At 40.6% G+C, this 8612-nt stretch overlaps 1 pseudogene; it reads right to left on the bottom strand.

Moving 5' to 3' along the window:
• Positions 1-6245: 6245 nt before the first annotated feature.
• LOC142458489 (transformer-2 protein homolog beta pseudogene) lies at positions 6246-7104 on the bottom strand (annotated as a pseudogene).
• Between the last annotated feature and the right edge of the window lie 1508 nt (positions 7105-8612).

Consider the following 8612-nt stretch of genomic DNA (forward strand, 5'->3'; position numbering starts at 1 on the left):
TAATCTTTTTAGCAAACTGCAGTTTCTGCCTTAAAATTGTAAGCCATGGTATCTGATGTATGGTTGTCCATGGTTTCTGGATCAATCACTCTTGGTTTTGCTTCCTAGTTTATCTACTGTGTGCTACTCCTAAGCCTCAGTTTCTTCACTATACCTATAAAATGGACACAATAGCCATAGGGCTTTTGTGATGATTCAATGAGAAAAAGTAGGCCAAGTGATTGGCTTAGTGTCTACTATGGAAGAGTTTGTATTAAATGTTTACAGTAAATAATATGTTAGCTTAAACCAGACTGGGCTTACCTATTTCTACCATCGTGTGAACCATTTCTTGATATAAATCTCTATAAACAACCCATAACAGTCTCAGTACTTTTGCTTCTCTAGAGAATGCAAGTCCAGACACCGAGCTGCTAACCTTGATCGAGGTCAGCAGTTTGAAACCCCGAGTCACTCCTTGGAAGCAAGATGGGACTTTCTCTCGTGGGGTCACCATAAGTCAAGATCAACTTGGCGGCAGTGGGATTTTGAGGGTTTTGTGGCATCCTTTCACCGCAGTGCAGTTTCCTACATTGAATAGATCGTGGCTTCTTTCCTTCCCTTGGTTCCTTCTCTCTGAATCCTCCTCACTCTCTTCCGGGTGCTTTTCATTTCAACAGTGTACTGGAAAAGTTCGGTGGGAGGGAAGAGGACCATTTATGGAAAAGCTGCCAATTTCATTGCAGAACTTCATAATGAAGGGAAACATCTGGGACTTTGCTCCGTGCTTCTTGATGTTATGGATATTAGGAAGAAGACAGGGCCTTGGGAAAATGTCCATCAACAATTTCCATCGTGGGAACACACTGTAGGACGTATATAAATCACACAGTATGCTTTGAGATGAGCTCAAGGCCTCCCTGTTCCCTGTTCAGGCTGTGATGAGACTTACTGAGGTTAATAATGTTTTCTAATGCCTTTGAGCCAGAATAGGTGGTATATATTTTTTTAGGTTATTCTGGGACTCAAAAGAATTGCTTAGGGAAATAGTTTTGGTACTGATAATTCTTATTCACTTTAAAATAATATTTCATTGTGTTTCTGGTAAAGTTTTCCATTGACAATTTTCGCCACTCGTTCAGTGACTTCAATTACATCTATCACAATATAGTAACATTTTCTTTAGTTATGTCCCGTTTGTTCTCTTCCTGGTCCTCTAGTTTCCCCTTCCTTCCCATCTTTATTTTGGGGTAGCTACTGACCTTTTGGTCTCATGCTGATGGTTTTTAAATAGGGTCCTGATCTTATGGGTAATAATCTTTGTGTGCCACTTTACTATTTTACTAAAAGGTAATCTCAACAGATAAGGTTAGTTCTAAGATGGTCTGGAGGAGTCTTCTGTTCTCTACTATTTCAATTTTCCTGGCTTTCTAATAAGAATTTGGATTCTGTCCTATATTCTTCTCATTTTTCTAATTGGCACCAACTATTGTGAGCCCTGTCAGAATGGTCTATGGTGATAGCTGGGCACCATCTAGTTCTTCTGGTCTCCAGTTTGGGCTCATGGACACTTGTTTTTTCTAGACACGTGCTTATGGTTACCTTCTTATTGTTTTGCTCCTGATTAAGTAGAGACTTGTAATTGTGTGTTTGATGGACAGACCCAAGCTTGGAAAATCTCGGATGTCACTCCCTTCCTTTGGATGCAGATCATGTTTTTAATGTACTATCTGATGGTAATTAACCAAGTTGTCCCAACCAAGTTGTGCCTTTAAACACAGAGAGCAATATTAGAAGGTGTTTGCTTAGGTCTATATTCATATTTATGTCTATATTCATATTATGTCTTCTATGAACATGCTATATGTTTATAACCATGTGACATTTATACATCCCTACAAATATTTCTAAGACTCCATGGTAGCACAATGGTTGAAACATTGTGCTATTTGCCAGAGAATTGGTGGTTTAAACCCACCAGCCACTCCATGGGAAAATCATGAGGTTGGCTGTTATTTTAAATACTTACAGTCTTGTAAACTTTACCGGGCAGCTCTATTCAGTCCCATAGGATCACTACAAATCAGAATTGATTCAATAATAGTGGGTTTATTTTGTTATAAATATTTATATCTGTTCTTACGTTTGTATAAATTTGTAAATACCTATATGCCAATTTGTCTAAACCCATCCATCTGTGCTAAACACTTGTTTTTACTTTTGTTGTTCTATGTGCACGACATCCTTGATGCCACTTTTCCCATCACGAAGAAGAAGCAGCCTTTACTTCATAAAACATGCTTTATTCCTCCACCCCTCCTCTTCCTTGGTAGTCAACAATGATCATTGGTCTTTCTAAATGTATCGATACTTTTCTTATACAAGTGGGATCAGACAATATTTGCCCTTATATACATGACTTACGTTACTTAGCATTCTGCCATATTACAAGTTGTTTTGTGAACTCATCATTGTATTAAACTGGTTTCTCTAGAGAAGCCAAAACAGCAATGTGTATATATATATATGTTCATATTTATATCAAGAAAATGACCCACACAGTTGTTGAGGGGAGCAAGTCTGAGACCAGGCAGGTCCCACATTTGTAGGTCAGGGGCTTCTCCTGACTTGAGTTGCTGTGCAGACTAATACACTCAAAATTAGCAGGAGGATCACAGTCTCATGGCTACAGAGGCAGATAAACCCCAGGCCATTAGATCAGGCTTGTAGGTACAGCATTGAATGAATTCAAGTTTGACAGATCAGATGGCAGACTTTTGGGAACTCCCAGGATCAGCAGGCAATATGGCAGGCCATCCACTGGAGGCTGATGAGTCAGATGGAGGATCTAGACTCAGCTGAAAAAAAAGCAAGCTTTCCCACAGCATTCTTATTTTGGAAGAAGCCCACACTCTCAAGGAACTTTTCTTTTAATTGTGTCGGAGCTGTCCCCTAAGTAAGGGTGTTGCATTCCTTAATGATTATCTTTGGTGGAAGTGTGTTAAGTCAGGTCATGGAGGATGAATGGGTGTCAACTGCCAAAACACTGAGAAACCTGGCTCAGGCAAGTGGACCCAAGACCCTAACCACCACATTTATGATTGTGTAGTGTTACATTGTCGTACGTACTACAATTCACTTTTCAAGTCATCTGTCGATGGACACCTTGGTTATTCCATCTATTTTCTATCGTGAATAAAGCAGCAAAGAATATAGGTGTGCACATTTCTGTTCATATTAATTTGGGGGCTTTGCTGTATATACCATTAAGCATTGGGCCATTAACTGAATGGTCAGCTGTGTTAGACCAGGTTGACTAGGGAAATTAATCCAGGGACACTCATATATGTGTAAGGAAGAGATTTATATCAAAGAGTAATTGTAGATTAAGAAAACATCCCAGCCCAGTCCAGATCAAGTCCATAAGTCTGATATTAATGCATAAGTTCAAATACTAGTCCATAAATCCTTCTTCAGACTCACACAGCCACATCCAATGATGCAGAATGCAGGAAGATCGGAGGTCAATGGGTGCAAAGTCTTGTGGATCCAGTGGTGGTGGACGTATCTCCAGGGCTTGCACTGGCCTCAGTGTGGCTTGGACAGCTTGCCTAGTAACTCAGTAGCAGGAATGTGAAGCAGAGAGAGAAAGGCTTTCACAGGGCTCAGCAAGTCTCCCCATGGTGTGTCAACAGGAAGACAAAGGCAGAGAGAGAGAGAGAGAGAGAGAGAGAGAGAGAGAGAGAGAGAGAGAGAGAGAGAGAGAAAGAGAGAGAGAGAGAGAGAAAGAGAGATATCCAGAATCTACCATAAGAAGGTTATTCCCACAAGGTGGCATCATTAGGATGTGACCTGATTGAGAGATAAGACTCCATCTTTTCACTCTTAATACCCTTAAGTTGACATGAGATCATGTAACTAACACACCAGCAGTCTGAGTCCCCCAGCTACTCTGGGAGGGAGAGATAAGGCAGTCTATGTCCATGAAGATATACAACCTTGGAAACCTCTTGGAGTGGTTCTACACTCTCCTGTAGGATCACTCCACTATGAGTCTGGGTTGAATGGACAGCAGTGGGAGGTACCAGGAGTGGGAGGACTTGTCCATAGAGCAGTTCTATTTCTGCTCCTTTGAGAAAGTGCCATGGCGTTCTCTGTAGTGTGCCAATTTATATTCCCATTAGCTAGGAATAAAGCTTTCAGTTCTTCTACATCATCACCACATTTGTGCATTCTCTCTCTCACACACACATGTATATATTGGATTGCAGTTTTGCTTTGCCTATCTCTAATACTGAACGATTGTGAACATCTCTTTCTGTGTTTTCTTCTTGCTTGAATATCCTCTTTCCTGAAAGTTTTGTTCATCTCTTTTGCCTGTTTTGTGATTAGATTATTTTTCTTCTTGTTGTTTTGTTTTAGTTGTCTATAGATTTTAAGGACAAAATGGACTTGAAATAAAACTCTATTACAAGAGATAAAGAAGGACATTACATAATAATAAAAACAATCTAGCAAGAAGACATTACTATTATAAATATATACGTCTAACAGTAATGCACCAAAATACATAAAACAAATACTGACTCATATGAAAAGTGAAATAGACAATTCCACATAATCCCATGAAATGAATACACTACTTTCAATTACATGAAAAGAACATCTAAAAAGATCACCAAGGATATTGAAAAATTAAATAAAATCATGAGCTAATTGGACCTGATAAACATATTTAGAACACCCGATCAAGATCAGAACAATACACATTGTTCTCTAGCACACATGAATAATTATCCAAATAGACCATGGGCTAGTACATACAAAAGTCACCAAATTAAAATTTTTTAATTGTTCAAAGCATCTTCTCTGACCATAAAGGTATGCAGGTAGAAATGAACAACAGAAAAAATAATTAAAAAGTTAAATACATGAAACTAAACAATATACTACTAAAAGTTATTAGAGCATTGAAGAAATCAAAAGTAAAATAAAAATTTTTCTAGAATCAAACAAAAATAAAAACACAACATATCAAAACCTGTGGGACACAGCAGAAACTGTATTTAGTGGAAGATGTATAGCAATAAATGCTTGAATTTAAAAAGAAGATTTGAAATCATTAACTTAAACTGCAAATTTGAAGAAATAGAAAAAGAAAAGTAAAGAAGACAGAAACTAGCCCTTCCTTCCTGCCCCCTCCCCAAAGCAACTAATAAAGGTCAGAAATAAGGGGAAATAATGGAAAAAATAACTAAGCCAGAAGTTCATTCTTTGAATGGATCAATCAAATAGGCAAACCACTGGGTAGATTGACAAAAAGAAAACTTTAGGAAGTAAACAACCAAATAAAAAATTAAATTAATCACATTGCAAGTGAATCAAGAGAGATCAAGACAATCAGATACTATGAAAAATTGTATTCCAAAAATTTGCAAACTTAGATGAAATGAACAAATTTGTAGAAGCACAGCAACTACCCATATGAACACAGAAAGCTTAACTAGACCCATTACATAAGAAAAGAGCTGTGTTAGTCTGGGTTGACTAGAGAAACAAATCCGTAGAAACCCTCTTCTGTGTATAAGAAAGAGGTTGATATACAAGAGCAATCGAATATTTAGAAAACATCCCAGCCCAGTCCAGATCAAGTTCATAGGTCCATATGTCTGATACCAATCTATAAGGTCCTCTTCAGACTCACGCAACACAGACAAAGAAGTCAGACACTAAGAAGACTTGCTGGTCACACTGGAGAAGAAAACCAAACACTCAGAGAAAAGTTGACAACAACCCTACTCCTTGTCTTTGACAACATACTTTCAATGAACTCGAGGACAAATGGGTATTTCTTTTAAACTTTACGACCAACAATTTACTCCGAGCAGGTCTGCTAAGTCTTGAAATGCTAGAAAGAAAAATCATACTATTTTCACTTTTTGGGGGGCCATTTGGTAGCAATTTACAACACAGGCTTTGATTTTCAGAATACCCTGGATTCAGTAGAAAAACCCTCTGAATGAAGTTTAGTACAATAGAAGCTTCTTAGCAGTCAAAATTTAGACTGTAAACAAATACATGCAAAAACATACTTATCTGAAAACACTTAACTTTGAACAAAGCCCAAACTACACAAATGCAGAATGAAACCAGCATTTCAGCTCCTCTAAAAGTAGTCATCCTTAAAGGTGTAAAAGCCATCTAACTCCGTCACTAGGCACTGTTCACTTTTTCACAGGAGACAATAAAAAAGATATTGCCCACAATCAATATCCCAACTCTAGGGCATGTTTCAGAAAGTCTTCAACTTCATGGTTTAGTAGCTGCGAGGAGGGACGTGATCTGTACCCTCCACGACTACAGTAGGGGACGGTGACGTCTTCTATAAATTTGCTCCCGGTCTTGAGCGGCTGTCCCTCCTCCTCTTCCATCTCCTCCTCCTCCGTATGGTCTGTACAGTAGTCCTCACGGCGTGAACTGCCCATATAAATGCCAGGCGCTGGGGTGTGTGGTCTTTTTGTAATGGAGAAATCAACTCTGATCCTGCAGCCATCAAGCTCCATTCCCGTGGCACGCTCTTTAGCTTGGCCTCACCTACATTTTCAAAATATGTAAAGGCAAATCCTCTTGAACGCCTAGACTGCTAGTCATGCACACTAGACACATCAGCAACGGGGCCATATTTAGAGGACACGTCTCTAAGGTCTCTTTCTGTGGTGTATAAGCTTAACCCAAACTCTCCAAGACAACAGTTGGGTTCAGGGTTTTCCCGATTCCCAACAGAATGCCTGGGAGTAGACGTGGGAGGACTGTGGCCATGCCTCCTGCTATAGTCTCGACCATAACACCTGCTACGCGATGACTATGCTTGGCAATGAGACCGAGGCCTTGATCTTGTGAACTTCTTCTGCACCTAGACCTAGACCTAGATTATTCAGATCTGGACCGGGACTTTGATCTGGAACGCCTGGAATCTTCCTTGGAGTGAGACCGTGCAGAGGTATGCCTTGCCGATTTCCCAGATCCAGGAGCACTTCCACTTCTGGAAGCAGAACGGGATTCCCATTCGCTGTAGTTCTGCTCGCCGCTGTCGCTTGTGACTCCGGGCTGCAGTCGCCGCTGCATGCGCTGCGCTGCCTTCAAAGCTTCAACCTCCTGGGCCACTGGGCCATAGCAGCCCCAGCTTTCAGAGCGGCTCAGAGACAAAGCCCTCCACGCTGTCTCCTCATAGATGCCGGGCGGGCATCCAACATAGTTCTTCAATGGGCTAGAAGTCCATTCGGTGGAGCAGAAAGCCTTGTTTTAAAAACGCGGCTCGCAAAACTGGATATATGCCTGCAGAAAAACAAAACTGTACCTATACTTCACATCACACACAACAACGAACTCCAATTTATCCAAAGAATTAAATGTTAAACCTAAAACTACAACCTTGCTGGGAAGCCACCTAGGAAGAATATTATGGGATCTGGGTTGCTAACCGCAAGGTTAGCAGTCTGAAACCAACAGCCGCTCCCTGTGGGCACGTGCGGCGGTCTGCTCCCGTGAAGAGTTCAAGTCTCAGAAACCCACAGGGGCACTTCTTCCCGTTCTAGGGGGTTGCAATGAGTTGGCATCGACTGAAGGCAGGGAGTGCGCGCATCGGCCGTAAAACAGGATGATAAACTTTCCAACAAATGCATGAATGCTGCTGCTGTTAGGTATCATTGAGTCGGCTCCAACTCCTTGCACCCCAACGCACAACACGTTTACACCCTGTCCAGTCCTGCGCCATCCTCACCATTCCTGTAGTGTTCGAATCCTTGGTTACTGCCACTTTGTCAGTCCATCTTGCTGAGGATATCCACCCCCCCCCCACTAAGCGCCCCCCCTTCAGGATTCTATACCAAACGTGATGTCTTTTGTAGGGACAGGATGGTTCTCATTTAAATTAAGGTAGCAATGTTCAATAAAGATCATGTAAATCACAGCATATCAAAAGCTTTCAATTAAAAATAAAAATGCTTTGATTGCTTTTATTTTCCTCCTGGCGTAAGCATTCATATGCATTCTAAGGTCCATTCAAGCCACTTGTTCCTGAATTATTTGCATTCAGCTGAATGCTGGTAAGTAAGAGTTATCTATCAAATTAACATCCATGTTGTGCCTTTGTAAACTTAGTTCTTCAGCAGTAGGGGGGGAGGGGAGTAAAAGTGATATATTGCACCACGACTGAAGTTTTGGTCTCAGCTGAAAATGTACTAAGTTGAAACTTGGTAAATAGCTAATAATCCCCAGATACAAATAGCTGTTAACATTTTGCTGTATTACAGGTCTAATCAGTTACCTATATCTAAAATTTTTTTTAAATTTAAAGATCTATTTCCCAGTCCCAATGACTCCTCATGATCAAACCGGTGGTGTGCTTCTTCCATGTGGGCTTGTTGCTTCTCAGCCTGACGACCGCTTGTTTAACTTCAAGCCTTTAAGACCCCAGATGCAATATCTTTTAATAGCCAGGCACCACTCACTTTCTTCACCACATTTGCTTATGCACCCCTTTTTTCTTCTGCGATTGTGTCAGGAGGGTGAACATCTCAGACTGCCGATTAGTTAGAACAAAGTGTTCTTGTATTGAAGGAGGCTATGAGCAG

This window comes from Tenrec ecaudatus, chromosome 10 (genome assembly GCF_050624435.1).
Source record: "Tenrec ecaudatus isolate mTenEca1 chromosome 10, mTenEca1.hap1, whole genome shotgun sequence".
In the NCBI taxonomy this organism is placed as follows: Eukaryota; Metazoa; Chordata; class Mammalia; order Afrosoricida; family Tenrecidae; genus Tenrec; species Tenrec ecaudatus.